This window comes from Mastigoproctus giganteus, chromosome 4, assembly GCF_048544385.1.
Source record: "Mastigoproctus giganteus isolate SK-2022 chromosome 4, ASM4854438v1, whole genome shotgun sequence".
NCBI lineage: Eukaryota > Metazoa > Arthropoda > Arachnida > Uropygi > Thelyphonidae > Mastigoproctus > Mastigoproctus giganteus.
This window is the reverse complement of record NC_143578.1, coordinates 129,365,845-129,390,909: the sequence shown is the minus strand read 5'-3', so window position 1 is coordinate 129,390,909 and position 25,065 is coordinate 129,365,845. Positions and strand designations below refer to the sequence as shown.

The 25,065-nt window shown below is 38.3% G+C and overlaps 1 protein-coding gene across 3 annotated transcripts in view; it reads left to right on the top strand.

Annotated features, from left to right (window-relative positions):
* The window catches only part of LOC150087056 (uncharacterized), a 599,010-nt gene that overhangs the window by 8,551 nt on the left and 565,394 nt on the right, over nt 1-25,065 (top strand). The window contains exon 2 of one of the 3 annotated variants that reach the window (XM_090372919.1): nt 23,844-23,965. The exons of the other annotated variants lie outside the window; for them this stretch is intronic. The gene's annotated coding sequence lies outside the window, so the exon portion shown is untranslated. The remainder of the gene's footprint in view (nt 1-23,843; nt 23,966-25,065) is intronic. 3 annotated transcript variants of the gene reach the window in all.

Here is a 25,065-nt window from a genome sequence, read left to right as displayed (position 1 = left end):
TCTCAGCCCATCTGCTCAACTTTTCTATATCCTGTTGCAGCAGCATGCTGTCATTAGTGTCATTAACAACTCTGCCAACCTTTGTATCGTCTGCAAACTTGGACATTAAGCCTGATATACCATCATCGATATCATTTATAAATACAGAAAATAACAATGGGCCCAACACTGAACCCTGAGGGACTCCATTAATAACATTAATCCATGAGGAGCAGTGTCCATTGATTACCACTCTGTCTTCTCCCACTCAACCATCCCTTTATCCATAGCAGCAATTTGCCTTCAATGCCGAACTGCTCCAATTTGTGCAGCAGTCTTCCATGTGCAACAGTATCAAAAGCCTTTCTAAGATCCAAATATATGAAATCAAAGTTATTCACTGCATCCAGTTGCTTTGTGACCACATCATAGTATCCAATCAGATTGGTCAGACAAGACTTCCCCTTAACAAACCATGCTGTGTCTGAGCTATAACTGAAGTCTTGTCTAGATGATCCTGCACTGCTTCTTTAACCAGTGCCTCCATTAATTTCCCTGGAACAGAAGTTAAACTTACTGGTCTATAATTACTTGTGTCACCCTTTGATCCTTCTTTGTGAATTGGGGTCACATTTGCACATCTCCAGTCCATCGGTACCACCCCTGAGTCCATGAAAACTCCCATAATTATGGCTAAGGGTATGCTTACTCCCTTTGCTGCCTCCCTTAATATAACTGGATAGATCCCATCCACCCCAGGTGCCTTTATTATGTTTGTGTTCAACAATTTTTCCTCCACTTTCCTCTCAGTTATTACAAAATTATCTAGCTCACTGCCAGAGTTTAGTTCACCTCTGGCATTCCCCTCGCTGAATAACTTCTCATGTGTGAATGTCGATGCAAAATATTCATTTAGTTTGTTAGCCACCTGAGCAGGATCACCAACACATTGAAGAGCTGTTGTTATTTATTTTTAGGAGCATTAGCAACTAAGGCCATATTGCTCCGGTGATATGCATTGGTCATTCCCTGACTTTTCCGCATCCTCCGTATTTGGTGGTCACAGGCTCTAACCCCGGTTTAATCAAGAAGCATGTGCTACGCACTGCTGCTCCTGCCCGCCTGGCTACGGAGGTGCCTCACGAAGAGCAGTGTCTGTTGATTACCACTGTCTTCTCCCACTCAACCAGCCCTTTATCAATAGGAGCAACTTGTCCTTAATGCCATAGTGCTCCAGTTTGTACAGCAGTCTTTTATGTGCAAAAGCATCAAAAGCTTTCTTGAAATCCAAGTATATGTTATCAAAATTATTTTTTTGCATCGACTGCCTTTGTAACCATGTCATAGTATCCAATCAGATTGATTAGACAAGATTGCCCCTTAACAAACCCATGCTGTGTCTGAGTTATAACTGCAGTCTTTTCTAGATAATCTTGCATTGCTTCTTTAACCAGTGACTCCATTATTTTCCCCGAAACCCTGAGGGACACCACTAATAACGTTAATCCATGAAGAGCAGTGTAAATTGATTACCACTCTCTTCTCCCACTCAGCTAGCCCTTTATCCACAGCAGCAACTTGCTTTTAATGCCATACTGCTCCAATTTGTGCAGCAGTCTTATGTGCAACGGTATCAGAAGCTTTCTTGAAATCCAAGTATATCATATCAAAATTATTTTTTGCATTCAGTTCCTTTGTGACAATATCGTAGTCCAATGAGATTAGTCAGATAAGATGGCTCCTTAACAAACCTATGCTGTTTCTGAGCTATAACTGCAGTCCTGTCTAGATAATCATGCATTACTTCTTTGACTAGTGACTCCATTGTTTTCCCCGGAACAGCAGTGAAACTAACAGATAATTACCTGTCACCCTTTCATCCCAATTTGTGAATTGTGGATACATTTTCACATCTCCAGTCTGTGGGGACAACTTCTGAATCCAAGGATGATCTTTTAATTATGGTTATGGGTTTGCTTACTCCTTTGCTAGATGTTGCTACCTCCCTTAGTATAATTGAATAGACACAATCTTGTGTTTAACTTCAACAATTTCTCTTCCACTTTGATCTCAGTTATTACAAAATCATTTAGCTCCCTGTTAAGAGTTTTTGATAAACTTCTGGGCTCCACTTCCCTACAGAATTCCTCTTGTGTGAATGTAGATGCAAAATACTTATTCAGCTTGTCAGACTGTTGTTTGACTGTTGATGATCCTGCTCAGATAGCTGAGCAGGATCATCAACAATCAAACCATTGATATCAAGTGGACCAATGTAATTTATCCCCTTCCTTCTAGAGTTTACATAAGTAAACAAGTTTTCGCTGTTTTTCTTTGCATCCTTTGCCAAAGATTTCTCGTAATCTGCCTTTACTTGCCTAACCTGCTTTGTGACTTGATTACAGATTAGTGTAGGCTTCACTACCTGAGCAGGATCATCAACAGTCAAACCATTGATATTAAGTGGACCAATGTAATTTATCCCCTTCCTTCTAGAGTTTACATAAGTAAAGAAGTCTTCACTGTTTTTCTTTGCATCCTTTGCCAAAACTTTCTCGTAATCTACCTTTGCTTGCCTAACCTGCTTTGTGACTTGATTACAGATTAGTGTAGGCTTCTGTGTTACCTGATAATTTATTTGGCATAAGATGGCCCCTTAACAAACCTATCCAATAGTAATGCCCATCCAAGTAATGCAATAGTAGCTATCTCGTTGTGAAGGCAACCACATTATGAGATACAATTAAAACGATGCCCTCTATGCTACATACGTAGTTCAAATATATGGGTTAACTATGGTGTATCTACACTGATACTATTTAGTTAACTGATAATCTATATACATTCTATACATTTTTCTTCTCTGCTAGCAGCACTTTTTTGGTTATCGCGAACATCTTCGTTTGTTTTTCGACTGTTTATACCTTTCAAACACACTGGTACAATTTAACATTTTTATACGTTTATGCTGCAGATTTTTTTGCAGTTTAAAGCAAAATTTGATATTAGTTTGTTGCTCTGTTGCAAACTTGTGATGTGGAACATTAATGCTAACAAAACTGGTTGTTATTTGCAACCTGTCAGTCTGTTGAATAATCTCTGTACCACTATCTGTTGGATGAAGTTTTGAACTACAAATACCACTTTTGTGTATTTTCAAACTCATCAAACATGACTGCAACAGCACCAGTTTGCAAACTTTATTGCAACACCTCGTATATTGGCTTATGGTACTCATCTTTTGATAAATTTGATCAAAAAATGGTCTCTCTTCCCATGGACCCTTTCTCTGGTAGCCATTCTCAACCTCTTGTTGCTTTGCATGACAAGAATCCAAAATGGGATGATTGGGAGATTTATATTCTTTTCCTCAGTTGGATTACTGTTTTAAATTTTCTGATGTCAGTGTTTGCTTGGATTGTGTCAGTGAAATTATTTTGTGGGGATGAAATCCTTTATTCTGCACTCCACCTTAAAATCTTGTCCTGTACGTAAACCGTGTATTTCCAATAAATCCACTAAGGCTGTTCGAGATAAGAAGGCTGCATATCTCAGTTGGCTTGCATCAAAATCTTCAGGTTCACTTTCTGCCTATGAAGCTTGCAACAATTGCAAAGCAGTTATTAATCAATCCAAACTAGATTTTGAACAGGCTAAGAGTAGAAAACTTGCTTCTTGTCCAGATGGTAGTCAACCATTCTAGTCTTTTACCAAAGCTATGGCCACAACCTTTGCCCATCTCTACTTGCATCTCTGTTAAAACTCTTTTGGAGATTTTAACAATCTTGATCAGTCTTGATGGCAAGAAAGCATCAGGTCCTGGTACTTCTCTACTTGTTAAAGCCTGTGCTTCTGAGCTTACTCTTGTACAGTGTTGCCTTTCTACACTTTCTGGTGTTTTTCATTCTGCTTGGAAATTTGCTCATATCAGAGCCAGTTCCTAAAAAAAGGGTGATGGATCCTTCCCATCCACTTATCATCCTGTTGCACTTATTTTTACTCTTTCTAAAGTAATGAAGACATCCATTAACTACCAACTCTTGAATTGTTTAGAAACCTTCCATCTGATCAATGACTGCCAATATGGATTCTGTAAGCGTTGATCCACTGGTGATATACTGGCTTATGTTACCCATCTGTGGAAACTTCATTACGTTTGATGGTGAATGGCTCTCTGCCTTCTAACTTCTCCACTTTAGCTCTTTCTAAAGTAATGAAGACATCCATTAACTACCAACTCTTGAATTGTCTAGAAACCTTCCATCTGATCAATGACTGCCAATATGGATTCTGTAAGCGTTGATCCACTGCTGGCTTATGTTACCCATCTGTGGAAACTTCATTAGAAAAGTTTAGTGAAACTCAAGCAGTTACTCCTGACATTTCAAAGGCTTTTGATTGTGTTTGGCATAAGGGTCTTCTAAATAAGCTCCCATTTTATGGTTTGCTTTCTGTTTTTTGTAATTGGATATACAGTTTTCTCTCTGACTGCTCACTACATTTGATGGTGGATAGCTCTCTGCCTTCTAACTTCTCCACTAATGCTCGTGTACCCCTAGGTTCAATTCTTTCTCCCGCTCTTTTCCTCTTTTATATTAATGACCTCTTGTCCTGAATTAATTAACTGAAATCCTGTCCATGGTTTTGCTGATGATAGATATTGCATTCCACCTACCAGCACAAACAGCTTTAACTTCTGGAGTATCCACTGTCAATTCCTTAAATGCTGATCTCCAGGTAATTGTTCAGTGGGGCTAAAGATAACTTGTTGATTTCATTCCTTCTAAAACTCAGTAATGTCTTATATCTCACAAAAAGGATTCCCCCATGTTTCGTTAACAATTAGGAATCTTATCTTTGATGAAACTTAGATTTCCAGATAAGATCACATATCTCTAGTAGGGATTACCCTGACTTCTAATCTCTCCTGGCATAAGCACATCAAAAATGTTGCTTCCTCTGCATCCAAAAAAACTGAGTTTTTTTCCCTCTTTCATTCTCAGTGTTACTTTTCTTTTAAACAGCTATTCACTTGGTACAAATCTGAAATCCACCCTACCATGGAATATTGTTCCCACCTCTGGGGTGGTGTCTGTATCTTTCGTCTTTGGTCCTTAGCTGGCAGCTGGAGGAGGCGGTTGGCCACGCAACCAGTATGCTGCTGTAGGTGCCACAGGGTTTCGGACTTGCTCTGTGATGTTTTTCCATGCTTTACGATCCATGGCGTCAGTCCTGGCTTGATTAAGGTCGAGACGTCAGCTCTTCAGGTCATTTTCCACTTGCTTGGCCCACGTCTTCCTAGGCGCGGTCCGTTGAATGCTCCATTGGGTGGGTTGTTGTCTTCAAAGGAGTGTGGATGGTATTCTATTCGCGCCCATTCTACATACGTGGCCAAACCATCTAAGCCTTTGCTTCTGGATTTGGTCGGCGATGGTTGGTTGCTGTTGGCATCTGGCGCGGATGGTATCATTAGGGATGGGGTCACGAAGTGAGATGCCCAGGATCTGCTGCAGACATCGCATTTGGAATACCTCAAGTTTGTTTAAATCTAGCTTGAGACAAATCCATGTTTCCGATCTGTAAAGGAGAATGGGCAGGATCAAAGTCCGGAAGAGTTGGATTTTAGTCTTTGAGGAAATGTTGGTCCTCTTCCACAGACACCATTTGAGCGAGGCGAACGCAGTGGCTGCTGTCCAATTCTGCTGTGGATCTCCACGGTGGATGCAACTTTCGGTGTCTGTATAACCTCTGTCAGTCTTCTAGATTCCATTCAATAGAGGACAATCAGGTTAATTAATAACCAATCTCTTACAAAGGCTCTTAATTTTCCATCTCATAGATGTTGTGGTTCTGCCGCATGCCTTTTTCTATAGATACTTCCTTGGGCACTGTTCTGAGTTGGCATTTATAATTCTCTCCTCCCCCCTCCCTCTCCAAACATGTGCCAGAACCAGTCAGCATCCTTTTACACTTCAACTTCAAACTCACAGAACCAACTTTTCTTCCTCATTTATTCCTTCAACTTTTATTTTCTGGAACAACCTATCTTCACGTGTATTTCCTGAAAATGGCAATCTATAGAAATTCTATTTTTTCTCATTTCATCTTCTCAACCCTCAATCCACCCACAGTATTAACTAACTACTGTAGGTTCTAATACCTTCATGTTTATGGTTTTTATATATAAAAAAAATTTGTAAAATAATAAGGTGTTTACCTCAATATAATACGCAGAACACTTCTGTATGATACTCTCCAGAAATTAAAAGGAAAAAATCGAAAACTTACATTAGAGTAAAAAATAAATAATTAAAAATCAATTTAACACAATTTAAATCAATTTAACACAATTAAAAAGAATCTAATGAAAATATTCAAAACGATTTTCCTTTCTGAAGCTGACAACGTTTTTCGACCGTATGTTGTGATCACAGAAATGAAAACATCAATTTTCATTTCTGTGATCACGACATACAGTCGAAAAGCGTTGTCAGCTTCAGGAAGGAAAATCGTTTTGAATATTTTCATTAGATTCTTTTTAATTGTGTTAAATTGATTTTTAATTAATTATTTATTTTTTACTCTAATGTAAGTTTTCGTTTTAATTTCTGGAGAGTATTATACGGAAGTGTTCTACGTACTATATTGAGGTAAACTCCTCTTATTATTTTACAAATATTAATATCAACATAGAATGTATTGAGTATTCCAGCCCTGATTCATACTACATAAAAAAAATTAGAATTGTATAATATTTATTACCGATCTCTCTCATATATATATATATTTCTTTATTGAAGTCTTCTCTCTGTTTATCTCTTCACACGTGAGACTTCTGTAGCTGCTGCAAGCTGATAAGTTTTCACTGAAATTTTATCGTATTTTTGATTAGTTAGCGTATTAATTTGTGTTTTACAAATAGATTAAATTGGCTTAGTGGCATTCGTTAGCTTGTTTTTTTAAATTTAGCTAGTGATTTTGTAAGTTACAACTCACTACTCCTACTGCTATCGTAGCGGTGTTTTTGATGGCAATATTGTACTGTAATCAGTAGCTGAGAAGAATAGAAGGGTTTTAAATTGTAATAAATAAGTATTTTGAAGAGGTTAATCACCTTTTATATCTGTTGTATTTTTTGATTAGTTAGCATATTAATTTGTGTTTTACAAATAGATTAAATAGGCTTAGTAGTGTTTGTTAGTGTATTTTTTAAATTTAGCTAGTGACTTTATAAGTTACAACTCTACTCTTACCGCTATCGTATTGGTGTTTTGGCTGGAATATTGTAGTGTAATTCAGTAGCATAGAAGAATAGTAGGGTTTTAATTGTAATAATAAGTATTTTAAAGGTGTTTTAATCATTTTTTGGGCATATATCTTTTGTATTTAGCTAAGGATATAACTAATTTAGAATTGTGATTGTTACGGTGTAGCGTAACTTGATAATATATATCTCGAATTTGATAGCTAAGTAATGCATCACAGCCTAAAGAAATGTGCAGTGTGAAATGTTTGCAGATCTTTTTGAGACTGGACTTGATGTTGCTAAGGAGGATATCTTTATGTGTGCGCGATGTAAGCAGTGTGAAGAAGTTAGGCACCACCTCAGCATTGTTATGGGACTTTATGAGAGCTGGAAGGACAGGGTAGATGTCCTTGAAGAATTTAAATTGGGGGCTGCCCACATCAGTGCCAGAGCTTGCACTTGATCATCAGGCAACACAGCGGCAACCTTCAGGACAGAATGTGCTGGTCCCATAGGAGCTGGTCAGTGACTTTATTGTCAGGGAGATGGGAAACATTGTGCAAAAAGGATAGGTTTTTTTTTTTTATGAACACCCCAAACACAAGAGGTATTAGAACCTGTAGTACTTAGTACCATGCTTGGGCTGGAGGTTGAGGAGACGAAAGATTTGTTGACATAGACTTGAACTTCACTAGACTGTAATTTTCAGGAAATACATATGAAGGAAGGTTGTTCCAGAAAACAGCAGTTGAATGAATAAAAGAGAAAGATGAAAAGTTGGTTCTATGATGAGTTTGAAGTTGGACAGTAAATGGATGTTGGTGGCACGTGTTCGGACTGTTTTGAAAGAGAGAGTGGGAATTATAGAAGCCAATTCAGAAGAACAGTGCCCGTGGAAGTGTCTGTAGAAAAGGCATGCAGCAGAAACAGTATTGAAACAGCGAGTGGAGAGACTCTGTTAAAGAGGGGTCATTAATTAACATAACTGCCCTCTTCTGAATGGAATCTAGAAGCCTGAGAGAGGTTTTGGGGGCACTGCCCCAGATGTGGGAACAATATTCCACAGTAGGGCAGAGTTGTGATTTGCACAGAGTGAACAACTGTTTGGAAGAAAAGTAACACCGAGAGCAAAAGAGAAAACCAAGTTTTTTTAGATGCAGAGGAAGCAATATTTGTAATGTGTTTGTGCCAAGAGAGATTAGAAGTCAGGGTAATCCCCAAAAAGAGAAATATCATTTTGCCTAGAAATCGGAGTGTCACCAAAGATAAGCATAGGAGCAGAAGAATCCTTTTTGTGAGTATAAGACATGAGTGAGTTTTAGAAGAATTGAAATCAACTATGTTGTCTTTGCCCCACTGGAGGATTACCTGAAGATCGGCATTTAAGGAATTGGTAGCGGATATTCGGGAAGTTGAAGCTGATTGAGCAGGGCAAGGTTTCTCAAAATGGAAAGTGGAATGCAATGTGCTATCATTGGCAAAACTATGGATAGGATTACCAGTCAATGGAAGAAGGTCATTAATATACAAGAGGAAAAGAGTGAGGGGAAAGAACTGAACCTTGGGGGACACCAGCATTAGTGGAGAAGTTAGAAGACAGAGAGCCATCTACCATCACCCTCAGTAACAATCAGAAAGAAAACTGGATAGCTAATTACAAAAAACAGTTGGCAAACCATAAGATGGAAGCTTGTTTAGAAGACCTTCATGCCAAACACGATCGAAAGCCTTTGAGATGTGAAGAGCAACTGCTTGTATTTCACCAAACTTTACCATTGAATTTGTCCATAAATGGGTAACATAAGCGAGAATATCACCAGTGGATTGAGACTGACAGAATCCATACTGGCGATCGTTACTTTAGAAAGAGTGGAAGTAAAGGCAATGGGACGATAATTGGATGGGAGGGATTTGACACCCTTTTTAGGAACTGGCTGGATACGAGCAAATTTCCAATCAGAAGGAAAAACACCTTTGGAATAAGAAAGTGAAAAAAGGCGGCAAAGGACAGGAGTAAGTTCAGTAGCACAGGTTTTGAGAACAAGTGGAGAAATACCATCAGGACCTGGAGCTTTCTTATCATCAAGGTTCGTCAAAATTCTTCTGACATTCTTTTGATGGAAGACCACAGGAGGCATTGAACGGAGCATGTTGGGAATGCTGTAAGATGTTTTACCAAGGCTATTAATACATGAGTTGGAAGAAAAATGGGATGCTAGCAGGTCAGCTGTATCCTTGGCTGAAGTGACAACTGAACCATCTGGTTTTGACAGATGTGGGAGCAGAGATGGGCAAAAGTTGTGGCCAATAGCTTTGGCAAGAGACCAGAATGCTCGGCTACCATTAGGGCAAGTTTTCTATTCTTAGCCTGTTCAAAATCTAGTTTGGACTGATTAATAACTGCTTTTCAATTGTTACGAGCTTTGGTGTAGGCAGAAAATGAAACTGAAGAATTGGAAACAAGCCAATTATGATATGCAACATTCTTCTCTTGTGAACACCCTTAGCACATTTATTGGAAAACCAAGGTGTGGATAAAGGACGAGATTTTAAAGTGGAGTGTGGGATAAAGGATTCCTTTCCTACAAGAATAATTTCCCTGACATGATCTGAGCAAATGTTGACATCAGAAGTTTTGAAACAGTAATCCAACCAAAGAAAAGAAATCTCGCAGGTCGTCCCATTTTGCATTCTTGTAATGCCAAACAGTATGAGGTTGGGAATAGCCATGAGATAAAGGCTCCATTGGAGAGGAGACAATCACCAAGTTGTGATCTGAGGTGCCTAAAGGACCACTCACTTCGACCGTGTACTTAGAAGGGTTGTTTGTGAGAAAAAGATCAAGCATGTTGGTTGTATGGTTAGGATTGTCCGGTATTCTTATAGGTAAATGAACAATCTGTACAAAGTCATCAGTAATTCCAAAAGCCTTAGCATCTCGACCAGCTGGATCGGTGTGACTAGAAAACGAAAGCCAGCTGGAGTTGTGAACATTAAAATCACCAAGGAAAATTACCTCACTGTTAGGAAAGTTGGACTGGAGAAAGTAAAGTTGCAACGAGAGGAAGTCAAAGAGCTCCAAGTGATTAGTGGAGTTGGGAGAACGGTAGAGACAACAGATGAATTTGACACAATGAAGTAGAGAGAGAGATTTTGAGCCAGAGAAGATCAAAAAGAAGAGATTCAAATTACCAAGTCTCTGACAGGGAATATTGGAATGAACATATGGCAGACTACAAGTAGAAATGGACATCATTGAGATTAGAATTGAGACCACATATATTTGTGAAATGAACTAGGAAGTGTTTGGGTGGTTTAGATCTTTTCGCAGATAAGCTGACTCTATTAGTTTGACAATTCATGGTATATTCAATAATAAGAAAAGGGGGGGGGACATGCTGTATGAAGTAATGAAATTTTTGGATATGGTGTACACATGGTAAGAATATACCCAGATCCTTAACATAACATGGCCTTGACAATGACCCCCCCGCATACACACTACTCGGACTCTTTCCAGTCACTATCTGGCAGAGTAGAGGTTGCAAGATTACACTAACTGATCTGGAAGCCTCCTAAAGAGTTACCAATAGGTTCGGTCTGGTAGGTTCAATAGGTTCGGCGAACACTGTTTTAGAGTTTTATGTAAGGAAGATTGGATCTCGCCATGATGTTCATCATAACTTCAAAAGTAATCAGTCATACTGCATGATGGAAGAGATGGGGAAGGGTTGGCCAGAACTTAGCTCTGGACACTAAACATGAGTTTCAAGCCTGCAATATGCAAAGTGGTGGTATTGCATTGGTTGATGAGAGTTATCTACCACCTAGTATTGCCTGGTAACACAGAGGGGTGGCATTCCTCCGTGTGTTTTGGGTGTGACACCTCAACCACTACTTATGTTGGTTCACACCTGGGTTGTCACCCACAGTGTGCTTGTGCATGGAGGTTATACCCAGGATTACTGACAGTCCCACCATCGTGAAGGTGCAATCTGTCATTTATTTCAAGAAAAGCAGAAATTGTGGCATGTCTGCAAAGTAAAAGTATTGCAAGTGTCCTTGCGCACACCATCACAATTGTTCACTGTGTAGTGAGGCAACTCAGAGAAAAATATAAAATATACAAAACTTGATGAAATTGCAATGGAAATGAGGCCTGTATGGTACAGCTTTTCCTGTACTGCTACTGTCAGTTTGATCTCATGGAGGCAAAAGTTGATGACGTTGTAGAGCAGATATCTTTTAAGGACACAAAAGGTGATATTGTTGTACACGTTGGTACTAATGATAATAAGAGTAGAGACTGGTGGAATTACTTAACAAGTACAGGTCAATATTGAAAAAAAGCCGTGAGTTAGGGTTGAATTTGAAAATGTCTGCAATTCTGCACAGACACAATAGGAGGGAGTATGATTAGAGTCTTGTCAATCAGTTTGGCCCTGGAGAGATTGTGCAAGGGTCATAGCGTAGATTTTTTTTCAGCGTGGTCTGCTTTCTGACAGGAGAGTCTGCTTGTACAGGGATGGAATACACTTAAATAGAAAGGGTGCAAGAATATTTGCTGATGCTATCGAAGCAGTGTTAGGTGGGTCGGAAAACTGCTAGCTTGGAGGGATTCACAGACTAAAGGATTAACAGTTGCTGCAGGCAGAGGCGGGGGCGATTCTTGCACTGCTTCTATTAAAATGAGTAGCAACCGTAATAGCGAGGTCCTGGGGATTTCAAGGGCTGCTGGGAGTCATCATGGACCAAGTACACACATGGGTTGTGTTAGAGTAACTAAGAGTAAGCAGGGGTGTATTCAGGGGTGGGCAGAGGGAGCATATGCCCCTGCTTAACTAAAAATTTTAAATTAAAGAAAAAGAACACAGGAAACATTCTAAAAAAAAAACAAACTGAAAAGCCTGGTTGCAATCCCCCCCCCCCATGATGATACTTGGATACACCACTGAGAATAAGAATAGGTGTATGTATACTTGCATGTACACCAATGCTAGGAGTATAGTAAATAAATCTGATGAATTTGAAGTGCTGGTCAAGACATCAAAAGCGGATATTGTTGGTATATCAGAGAAGTTGTGCCACCTGGATATAAGCAGTGCAGAATTGGAATTTGGGCAGTACAATGTGTACAGAAAACATAGACAGGACAGGAAGGGAGGAGGGGTTATGCTGTTAAAATCTAAGGAAGTGCATCCAATTGATATTGGTGGACAATACAATGTTGTGTCAATGTAGTGTGACATAATCACTGGGAAAGGGAAAATGAGAGTAGGTGTTATATGCCTAATCAATCTGATAAGTGTAATCAGCAGTTGTACAGAGAAATAGAGTGGGCCAGTAAATCAGAATGCCTTAGGAAGGGGGATTTTAACTTTCCAGATATTGACTGAAACTTGTGGATTGGTTACTCGCACATTATCAAGACTCGTGGATTTAGTATTAGTAATGGCCGCATGGTGCAAGAAAGCCTATGGCTTATGCTGCACCAGCCAAAAAAAAAAAAAAAAAAAAAAAAAAAAACCCGAATAAAACAATGACAAAAAAAAAATAATTAATAAAAGAAAAGGAAATTAAACCTATCATCGTATGCGTTTCCCTCACCCGGAGGTACTATCCAGATGACCTTTGAATTTCCCCAAACTGTCAGCCTCTACCACCCATGTAGGCAACTTATTCCAGTAATTTATAACTCGCTGGCTAAAATAAAACTTCCTGCAGTCCAATCTAAACATTTCCCCCTGTAACTTCAATTTATGTCCCCTAGTTCTAGCATCATTTATAATCTTGAAAATTTCATCCTCGTTCATTTTACTGATGCCTCTCAGAGCCTTAAACACCTAAATCAAATCTCCTCTAAGGTGTCTAGTTCCAAACTCTGCAACCCACATATTCGAAGTCTTTCTTCATAAGGATGCCCTTTTGCCGATCTCACCAGGCGAGTTACTCTGCACCCTTTCAAGAAGCTTGATGTCTTTCTTTAGGTGCGGTCTCCATACTTGAACACAGTATTCCAAGTGTGGTCTAACAAAAGACTTATATAATGGGATTATCACGTCCCTGTCTCTACTTGCAAAAGTTCGATAGATCATCGATAGGACACCATGGGCCTTCCTTGCAACCTGTTTACAATGCTCAGAGAATTTCATGTCTGACCATATCGTAACACCCAAGTCCCTTTTCTCCAGTACTGGGTTTAGTTGAACTCCAAGTGAATAAGTTATTTTGGGATTACTGTTTCCCAGGTGTAATACCTTACACTTTCTTGGATTAAAGCATAGCTGCCATTTTTCTGACCATTCCTGAAGTCTGTGCGCCTCTGTAGCCAGGTGGGAAGGAGCAGCAGTGCATAGCACACGCTTCTTGATTAGACCGGGGTTTGAGCCCGTCACCACCAAATACGGAGGATGCGGAAAGGTCAGGGAATGACCACCGCATATCCCGGAGCAATATGGCCTTAGTTGCTAATGCTCCTAAAAAAAAAAAAAAAAAACCTGAAGTCTGTCTAGGTCTCTCTGAAGAAGCTTAGCTTTACAGTGATCATTAACTACTCTACCAATTTTAACATCATCTGCAAATTTAGACATCACGCCCTCTATCCCTTCATTGATGTCGTTTATGAAAATTAAAAACAACAGTGGTCCTAATACTGATCCTTCGGGAACCCCACTTCTTACATCAACCCAATCTGAGGAATAGCCATTTATCACAACCCTCTGCCTCCTGCCCTGGACCATCCTGCTATCCATCTAAGGATTTTCCCAGTGATTCCAACCTGTTCCAGCTTATAGAGCAACCATTCATGTGGGACTGAGTCAAAAGCTTTGCTGAAATTAAATAAACAATGTCTAAATTATTCCCTAAACCCAGCTCGTGCGTGACCCTTTCAAAATAGCGAACCAGATTTGTTAAACATGGTTTTCCCTTTGCAAAACCATGCTGAGTATCCTTGAGAATTTCAATTCGATCCAAATGATCCTGAATTCCACCCTTGATTATTGCCTCCATGATTTTCCCTACCACTGAAGTAAGACTGACAGGTCGATAATTTCCAACTTCACTCTTAGAGCCACCCTTATGTATGGGAGATACATTTGCACTTTTCCAATCCAAGGGAATCTCCCCAGAGTCTAGTGATGCTCGCATAATTAGCCTCAATGGTTCAATGCACTCACTAAGCCGCCTTGAGATTATAGGGTATATTCGATCAACTCCAGGAGCCTTACTGGCCTGTAGGCTTGAAAGTTTTTTTCATTAAATAATCTTCCGAAATGTCAATATCATTAATTACATATTTTTTAACTTTGCTCCTACAATTTCCCATTGCCACAAAAGGTTTTTCATTTGTAAATATCGATGAAAAATAACTGTTGAGTTCATCTGTAACGGCAGCTGGTGTATTTAATACTATCCCCTTTCCCCTACGTAAAGGTCTGATCTGGTTTGTCCTGCTCTTCTTGGCATTTATATATGTGAAGAATTCCTTATCCCCCCCCTCTTTGCTCTGTTTGATGGTTGAGGCGGAGAAGCCTCTCATAAACTGCCTTTGCCTGTCGCGAACCTTTTCTGTGGCTCTATTACAGATCATCTTGTAGCTGTTATAGGCTTCAGTACTTTTTATTGCTCTGTAACCTTTCCATGCTACCCTTTTCTGCTCAAGTAATGTGGCAACTTCACTATTCATCCAACTTAGAACCCTCCTCATGGAGTATTTTTTTTTTAATGGTAAATACACATTCAAGGCATCTGTGATTAATGTTTTAAAAACATACCACAGTTCAATTGTATTCATTCTCTGTGTAATATCTACCCAGTTAATAGAGGCCATGTAGTACTTTAAGGCATCGTAATTTCCTTTTCTGAAATTAAAACCCATTCCTTTGCCTTTTACTACTGCTATCCCCCTCATCATTATCCCCCGTAGAACTCCATGATCACTTCCTGCTACTGGTTCCTCTACTGTCAGCCCTGTTATATCATATGATTCATGGGTGATGATGAGTTCTAGGATATTCTTTTCTCTAGTACTTTACCTGACATGTTGATACAAATAACAGTCATCTAGTTGAAATTTAAAAATTTTGTACCCCATGTCGAGTTTCCTTCCCATTTACTGCAATCAATTAGAGGCAAATTGAAATCGCCCATAATAAGACATTGACGCTTACTTGCCCATTCCATTTCCATGTAGAAGCTTTCATCATAATCTTGACAATCACCTGGTCTGCAGATTACTCCTCGCATTATACCTTTGTTTCCAGCTATCTCACACTATACAGATTCTATACTAGCATGTGAAACGTCTGAATCTGGGAAAGCTATAGTCACACTCAGGCTGCTTCTGATAAGAAGCATTACCCTATCATTCCTAAGTACATTAGACAAGCCGTACTGAAACTCATCATCCCCAATTTCCGGGTGGCACCATGTCTCCGTAAGCCCTATTATGTCCGTGTTACTTGTTTTAACCAGCAGTTCGAATTCGCTCATTTTATTGACGACACTTCTAACATTACTATATAAACAATTAAGACTTACTGTTCTTGTGTATTTAACAACCCTAACACAACCCTTGAAGTTTTTTAGGCTCGCTTCCCTGGCATTAGCTACCCACCCACTTGAAACGTTTCTGCCCCCAGAACATCTAGATAATATGTCCAGTTGGGGTAATAGATATGAACTCTTGAGGTATGTGCAAGAGTTACTTTGACCAATAGTATCAGATAAACGCGTGTCAGTATTACCCCCCCCCCCCAACTAGCAGTTTCCCTGAACCTTTAAGGTATCCTCAATAATACTGGCAATAACTTTTGCACCACATTTGTTTAAGTGTATCCCGTCTCTACAAAACAAATTCCTTCTACCTACAAGTGTGGGCCATGCTGATAGAAATTTCCCCCCTAAAGCCTTGCAGAGTCCAAGTCTGGGCAGAATTGCAGACACGTAAACATTGTGGCCTATCTCGTGGCATTTCCTCAGCATGGTCCTGTATTTTTGCAACAAATCTTTATTGGATAACTGTTTTCTACAGCAACATGTTCGAGAGGCAGCCAGAGGGAGTAATACTCTTGATCTGATTATCAGCAGTGATTCTTCATGCATTAAGAATCTGCAGAAAAAAGGAACCACTAGGTTGCAGTGTACTGTTGTGGGATTTATGTAGCTACCATTAGGGGGAAGGGTTTTTGCTTTCATAAAGATGACCACAGTGGTCTCAGAGAGTTTTTAAATTCTATACAGTGGGATCAACTGATGGTGTTACCAATGGTGAATTCTAAATGGGAAGCCTTCAGGGACTTAATCTTGGAGGGTATTAGGCTTTTCATACCAACTAAGAAATGCTGTTCAAGGTTTAGGCCTAAATGGATGTCAGATGAACTAATGAGACATATGATAGAGAAGAAAAATGCATGGGATACATATAAATTAACATGTGACACAGAAGCCTATGATAGATATAAGTTGATCTGTAACCAATTCACAGTTGATCTGTGACACAGAAGGGATGCAAAGAAAAACAGCAAGCAGTTCTTTACTTATGTAAACTCTAGAAGGAAGGGGATGAATCAGATTGGTCCACTTGATATCGATGGTTCAACTGTTGATGATTCTGCTCAGGTAGCTAACAAACTAAATGAATATTTTGCATCGACATTCACACATGAGGAGTTATTCAGCGAGGGGAATGCCAGAGGTGTATTCAACTCTGGCAGTAAGCTAGATAGTCTTGTAATAACTGAGAGTAAAGTGGAGGAGAAATTGTTGAAGATAAACACAAGAAAGGCATCTGGGGGTGGATTGGATCTATCCAGTTATATTAAAGGAGGCATCAACGGAAGTAAGCAAACCCTTAGCCATAATTATGAGAGCTTCCTTGGAATCAGGGGAGGTACCCATGGACTGGAGATGTGCAAATGTGACCCCAATTCATAAAGGAGGATCAAAGGCTGACACAAGTAATTATTATAGATCTCTGAGCTTAACGTCTGTTCCAGGAAAATTAATGGAGGCCCTGGTTAAAGAAGCACTGCAGGATCATCTAGACAAGACTTCAGTTATAGCTCGGACACAGCATGGTTTTGTTAAGGGAAAGTCTTGCCTGACCAATTTGATTAGGTACTATGATGTAGTCACAAAAGAACTGGATGCAGGGAATAACTTTGATATTATATATTTGGATCTTAGAAAGCCTTTTGATACTGTTGCACGTGGAAGACCGCTGCACAAATTGGAGCAGTGTGGCATTGGAGGCAAATTGCCGCTATGGATAAAGGGATGGTTGAGGCGGAGAAGACAGAGTGGTAATCAATGGACTCTGCTCATCATGGACTAATGTTATTAGTGGAGTCCCTCAGGGTTCAGTGTTGGGTCCATTATTGTTTTCTGTATTTATAAATGATATTGATAATGGTATATCAAGCGTAATGTCCAAGTTTGCATACGATACAAAGGTTGTCAGGGTTGTTAAGGACACCACTGACGCTATGCTGCTGCAACAGGATCTGGAAAGGTTGAGCAGATGGGCTGAGAGGTGGCAAATGAAGTTTGACATTGACAAATGTAAAGTACTACCTATGGGGGAAACAGCAACCCCAGAGCAACGTATAAACTCTGTGGGACTACATTGACAGTGGTAGAGAATGAAAAGCACCTGGGAGTAATTGTGCAGGCAGATATGAAGTTCTCTGAGCAATGCAGATGGGCTGCAAGAGTAGCTCATGGTATTTTGTCACTGATATACAAGAATTTTTCTAGCACAGATAAGGAGGTGATTATTCCCTTGTATAAGGCAATGGTCAGGCCACACCTTGAGTACTGTATACAGGTCTGGAGGCCTCATTTCAAGAAGGATGTAGAGCTGCAGGAACGAGTACAGAGAGGGGCAACAAGCCACACCTTGAGTACTGTATACAGGTCTGGAGGCTTCATTTCAAGAAGGATGTAGAGCTGCAGGAACGAGTACAGAGAGGGGCAACAAGATTAGTGAATGGAGCAAAGGGTTGCTCTTATGAAGAAAGACTTAAATTTTGCAAATTATAGTGTCTGGAGACTAGGCACCGGCGAGGTGATCTGATAGAGGTGTATAAAGCCTTGAATGGTTTGAGCATGCTCAGTGCCAATGGGATTCTTCTTCTTTCTCAGAATAATCACCTGAGAGGGCATCAGATTGAGGAAAGACAGATGTAGGATAGATGTGTGGAAATATGCCTTTGGCCAGTGGGTAGTTGGTTGGTAGAACAGACTTCCATCCATTGTTGTGGAAGTTGATAGCCTAAATAAATTTAAGGCTCAGCTGGACAGGTATTCTGAATGAACAGAGGGGTGAAATGGAAGTGTTTTTTTTTTTTTTTTGGCTGATGCTGCAAAAGCTGCTTTCTTGCATCATATGCCTCTACTAATGCTAAATCTAGATGCTGCAGAAGAAAGTTCAGAAGGTGAAGAGATTCTGCAACAGAGAAAATGTTCTCGTTTGGTTGCGCTTAGCAGCGATGAAGAGGAAGAAAATTAAACGAACATACATTATCTGACATATATGTATTGCAGTTTGTAAGGTTATTACTATTTTTAATAAAAATTAAGGTTCCGATATTTATAAAAAATGGTGTATTTTTTGTTAGCTTTTGAACATAACCCCTTGTTCTTAGTCCCGTATAACACGGTTTCGCACTACATGAGATTTTATAGGAACCTTACTACCCTACCATGTGATACAAGGGTTACCTGTATATCTGTGCTAAGCAACTATTGTCTTCACCATGCCATCCACTTGCCCATCTGCATGTAACAGAGGTACTTCCAGTGGACTGATTTTCATGAAATTTTGTATTTAAGCTTGTTAATATTTGTCTATCCAAATCAGATTTTATTAAAATTGGACAAATAAATATTTGGCAGATATTATGTTTTGTATGGAAAAACGAAATTTACAGGTTGAATGTAGTTTTTATATAGTATTTGTAGCTTTAGAACAGTCTGTGCACACTTTGGCTGTGTTGTTATGCAAGATTCATGAACATGAAATCATTTATGAAGAGATGGATATATACAGAGAGCGAGAGAAAAGAGACTTTAAAAGAAAGAGTAATACAGGAGGACAGTAATAAATATTATACAGTGTTAATTAAACTGGCTAATTTTAGAGAAGGTAAACCTGAAGAAATTTATAGGTGTTATAAAGTTATCTTAGTATTTAATTGATAAGGAGATAACTGTACTTACCTTTCATTTCTGTTCATCACAGAAAGTGAAAAAATCATTTAATTTAAGAAAAAAAATCAAATGTGACTGTTCTGATGGTTATTGGTGCCACACTTACTCCAGTTATTAGACGTCAGTTATCTTTTCAGTTATCTTGTTAATGGTACCTTAGTTTCCCATCATCTCTTTCAGCTGATCATTAATGGTGGTCTACTTGTCTAGGGTGGAATGGTTACATTACCTTCTGTTTTCCATTGGCATATGGTGTTTTTTCCCAGTGGTTGATTTTGATCATTCTCCTCTTCCTGCTGGCTGTGAATAAATGTGCTTGCTATGTGACAGCCTGCTGTCACATATCTTGCAGAGTTGAATGCATTTGGGAGCTGCCTTACATGAGCTTGTATGCTGAGACCACACATGAGTGGCCATAAATTTAAGTTGAGGATAGATGGGCGGAAGTTTGCCTTCAACCAGTGAGTGGTTGATTGTTAGAACAGGCTTCAGTCTATTGTCGTGGAAGTGTATAGTTTGAATAAATTCAAGGAAGAACTAGACAAATTCCTCAAAGTTATGGATGAGAGGAGTGTATACTTTTTTTTTTTGACTGATGCTATATAAACTTTCTTTCTTGCATCATTTGCCAATAATAATAATAATAATAATACTACTATTTATCATATCTCTTGTTGGGGGGAATCCAGGTCCTATTCTCATTCCATTCAGTTCTATTTATCTGTCATTGAGTATGTTTGCCATTTATGTTGTACTTCTAAGTTCATAAGGCATGTTCCATATACCTGATATATGACTTGTGGAATTTACTATTAATCAGGGTTTAGGTATTCTATATGTTGTTGGTGGATATGGACGTGAGTGTGAAAAAAGATTTTATGGTTTCAGAATGGAGAAACTGATAAGAGAAAAACTTTTTAACTTTCTCCCTGTGAAGGTACCTAAGCAGTAAACTGCTGTTTTTTTGAGTAGCATCATGTAGATGGAAACTGTTAACTCACCAGAATACATTGCAGCTAAGCATCCTTGAATATTTGTACCTTTTTTTAATACCTCTGTATTATTAGAATTTCACGTATGTCTTTGAGATACAGTCAGCTGTGCTATTACGCGGGATATGTGTTCCTAAAAATCTCCACGTTATGGTATTTTGCGAATTAAAAGCTACTGGCTTATGGGAAAAATAGGAATAAGGGCAGAGTACTCAAAAAAAAAAAAAAAATGTTCAGTCTGGTAAATAAAACACTAAAAAAAAAGTTAGAAACCCCATAAAATTGCTAACACAGGTTTAAACATCATAAATTTCTAATAAACAGATTTCATATAGCACTTTACTTTGACAAGATATGAAGTTTGTTTGATTGATATTTCTGTTCACTGACTTTTTTTTTTTTTTAAATTTAAAATAGTAAAAAAGATAAGCAATCAATAATGACGAACACGGGATGCACAAGTGAGACAAGTTTACAAAGCTTAAAAAATAGGAACAAATTGCACTAACTAAAAAGCCCAATAGCTGGGAACTGCAAATTGTTTTACGGTAGTGACCTCCAGAAATGTGCTCCTCTGCTCATGCTATCACGCATCATGAAATTTCTGTTCGAACAGAAAAATGCGAGCTCCTGTAAACTTGAGTTGGCCTACAGTATCACATGTTATCTTGTAAATACAGTGAATGACAACAGTGTGTTTCCGACCAATACAACTACAGTAAATGGGAAATATAGCTGTCACACATTTGACGTTTGACTTGGACATTTTTTAAGCTTCTTACTTGTATGTATTAATGCGCAGGTCATTGAGTTCACTTTGGTGCCAGGGTTTTGCGTTCACCTAGTGTTATTTGCAGATGAAATCGCACAATAGCCAATGCAAAAATTGCATTATATTCACATTGTTCCCTAATATGAGAGCCTAGAATTTTTTGCAGCATGGTCTGTGCTTGCTAACAGGAGAGACTGCTTCTACAGGGATGGGATACAATTAAATAGAAAGGGTGCAAGAATATTTGCTGATGCTATTGCGGCAGTGTTAGGTGGGTCGGAAAACTGCTAGCTTGGGGGTATACACGAACTAATAGAATAACAGTGGCTGGGGATGGTTGCAATTCTTGCACTGCTTCTATTGGAATGAGCAGCAGCCTGGAAAACGAGATTCAGGGGATTTCAGAGACTGCTGGGAGTTATTGCAGAACAAGTAAATACATGGGCTGTGTTAGGGTAGTTAAGAATAGGAACAGGTGCATGTATACTTGCGTGTACACCAATGCTAGGAGTTTGGTAAATAAAGTTGATGAATTTGAGGTGTTGGTCAAAACACCAAAGACAGATATTGTTGGGATATCAGTGATGTGGTGTCACACAAATATAAGAAATGCAGAAATGGAATTTGGGGAGTACAATGTGTATAGGAAGGATAGACAGGATAGGAAGGGAGGAGGGGTTATGTTATTAGTTAAGAAACACAAAATCCAAGAAAGTACAGCCAGTCGACATGGGTGGACAGAGCCGTGTCGAGTCAGTTTGGTGTGACATAAGCACTGGGAAAGCAAAATTGAGAGTAGGAGTTTGTTATAGGCCTAATGACTCTGATGAGTATAATAAACAACTGTACAGAGAAATGGAGTGGGCCAGTAAATCAGAGTGTCTTATAATGAGGGATTTTAATTTCCCAGATATTGACTGGAATTTGTGGTTTGGTCACTCACACACTAGCAAGGCTTTTGTGGATTTATTGGATGAGTGTTTTCTACAGCAGCATGTTCGGGGGGGGGGAGAAACTAGAGGGAGTAATACTCTTGATCTGATTATCAGCAGTGATTCTTCATGCATTAAGAATCTGCAGATAAAGGAACCACTAGGTGGCAGTGATCACAGTGTGCTGAAGTGGGATTTACTCAGAGGTAACTACCATCAGGGGTGAAGGGAAGGGTTTTTGCTTTCGTAAAGGTCACTACGGTGGTCTGAAACAGTGTTTAAATTCTATATAGTGGGACCAACTGATGATGTTGCCAACAGCAAATTCAAAATGGGAAGCATTCAAAGAATTAATCTTGGAATCTACTAGGCTTTTCATACTAACTAAGAAATATTGTTCAAGGTTTAGGCCTAAATGGATATCAGATGACTGATGATTCTTGTGGCAGAGAAAAACAATGCATGGGATACGTATAAATTAACAAGTGACACGGAAGCCTATGATAGATATAAGTAACCAAGTCACAAAGGAGGTTATAGCAATACTTTGCAATAAAGGTAGTAATGAATAAACTCATTAATATATTTATTATCTAGATAGTAGAGTGGATATAAGAAAAAATTATATATTTTAAATTATTTTATTTTTTTTATAAATTAACTTTTAACTGGAATTAAAAACCATCACAACAGCTAGGAGATATTTTCATTAGCATATAAATGCATACAGAGATATTTAACATGTATGGCAGAGATATATTTTTAAAAGTTTTAAAATAAAAATTTAAGGATAAAACATAGTTTTATAATAAACATTGAAAATATATGCTTTGTTTTGAAAAATTTAAAGAATAAAAAAAAAAATAAATAAATAAAAATAAGAATTTGAGAGCCAGATTTGATTCTGCAACTTTCCTGAATTTGAATGAATTTCCTGCACTCAAGATCATAATATATGTGAACCAGATCACAAATAAAAGTTGACAATAAATCAGTAAATGAAATCGATAATATTGTGTTGATATAATAATTAAGTTTTACTATTTTATTTTTTAGTATTGTGGACAATAACGATGAGCCACATACTGAATTGAAGTGCTGATGTGTTGGGAAATTTTGTGTTATGTTAGCCACCCATTTGTGACTGTTGTATTTGACTACCAACCTGTGCCAATTGAACACTTCCACTGAAAAAATGGAAAGAAGACTTATTAAAATTAAAAATTCCACTTACAAAGTTAGCTGAACAGAATGTAAAATCCACTAATAACAGTAAAACAATGGTTGAGCAAACAATGTCAACCAAAAACTTGTAATCTGAATATGTTATTCATCAGAAAATTATAATCCATCTGACACACTTCAAACTGAAACAGCGATATGTAAGATATGAAACTAAAACTAAAAATGAATTAATGTTAGACCTATACATCCCTCGGGTAGTAAGTTTTTCTGACCCGTGATTGTTCATTTTTATTATAAACGTGGTATTCTCAATAAATGGTTGAGCCTATTATTACATGAACTGGCATGTAGAAGTACACAGTATTCATAAAATTCCATCTGATTTTTTTCATGGATATACTTCTTAGATTACAACATAAATCAGGGATGTGGATCAAAAGTCAAAACTGTACTAAAGGAATATTAAAATTCACACTTACATCACACTGATGGCAATTTAAATTTTCAAGTTTTTCTATTTTCAGTGTTTTGCATATACTGACGTAGCTTTTGCTGGGTAAAGGAAAGTTTCTGGATTCTTGGTGTAAGTGGACTGTTTTTGCCTTTCCAAAGCTTGGCAAAATTGGCAAGGATCCAAAGGTCCCTGGTAATATCCTTATACCATTTAGTGATGCTTTTATAAAATCAGAGAACTTATTAGGGGTTGTTTTTGATATTGAAAAAGCTTATGATATGGCTCTGGAGATTTGGAAGATGAAAATACCTTCACAAATTTGAACTGAGATGACATCCCCCATTAAATACTTTTATCTGAATGATTCTATGTGGCTGTCTCATTTTTGCCAAGAAGAATGTTACACTCAGCACAGATGCCTAGGGATCTGTGCTGAGTGTAAGATAATAATACAAAAAAAAAAAAAAAAAAAAGTTTCTTCTTGAAATACAGTACTCAAAATTAACAAACATCAAATAGTAATAAAAATTAGAGGGTAATAAATAGTGTTATTTACTGCCCGTTGTGTGTGTAATCATGGAGAGAGAGAGAATTGTACTATTCAGTGATTTTGCCATTGTTGAGTTCATATCATTGTGTGTGGGTTGTTCAGTTAGAACACATGCAAGGCATTGGAAAATTGTAAAAAATCACTTTTAGTATTTAGATGTGCATCAGATTGCTTTATGATATATATATATATATATTCTTCAAATATTTATTTGGCTGTTTTGACCTTGCATCCAGATTGACATGGCATTCTTTGAAAGTTGTTTTCAGTGGAACAAAAACAAATGCCACATTGTGACAAATCTGGATTGTATTCAGAGTGGTTGAGTTTCTTTCAGTACACCGTGACATGACCCATTATAACCATAGTCATTTTTGTGCTATAAAAAAACCAAAAACTGACCAATCCTCTCAATATGCCTTTTGAAGCAATGCTTGAAACTAGTTAAGCGTGTGAATGTGCATTGTCATAAAGCAGATGATTGCATCTGTTAGTGTGTTCTGGTCATTTGATATTGAGGCATAAGTGATTCTCAGTTTTAGAATAACATTCTAAGTTAATGTTGCCATCAGATTCTTTAGTCTAACAGCAAAAAACCATGGTAGGCAAAGTAAATGGCTATCATAACTTTTGCTGCAGGAATCTGGATCAACACTTGTACACTATTGGAGATGGAAGATGCTTCCATCTCCAGTAGTGTGCATAGTGAAAAGCATAGCCCCTGGTTCGAAAGGTATTTCTT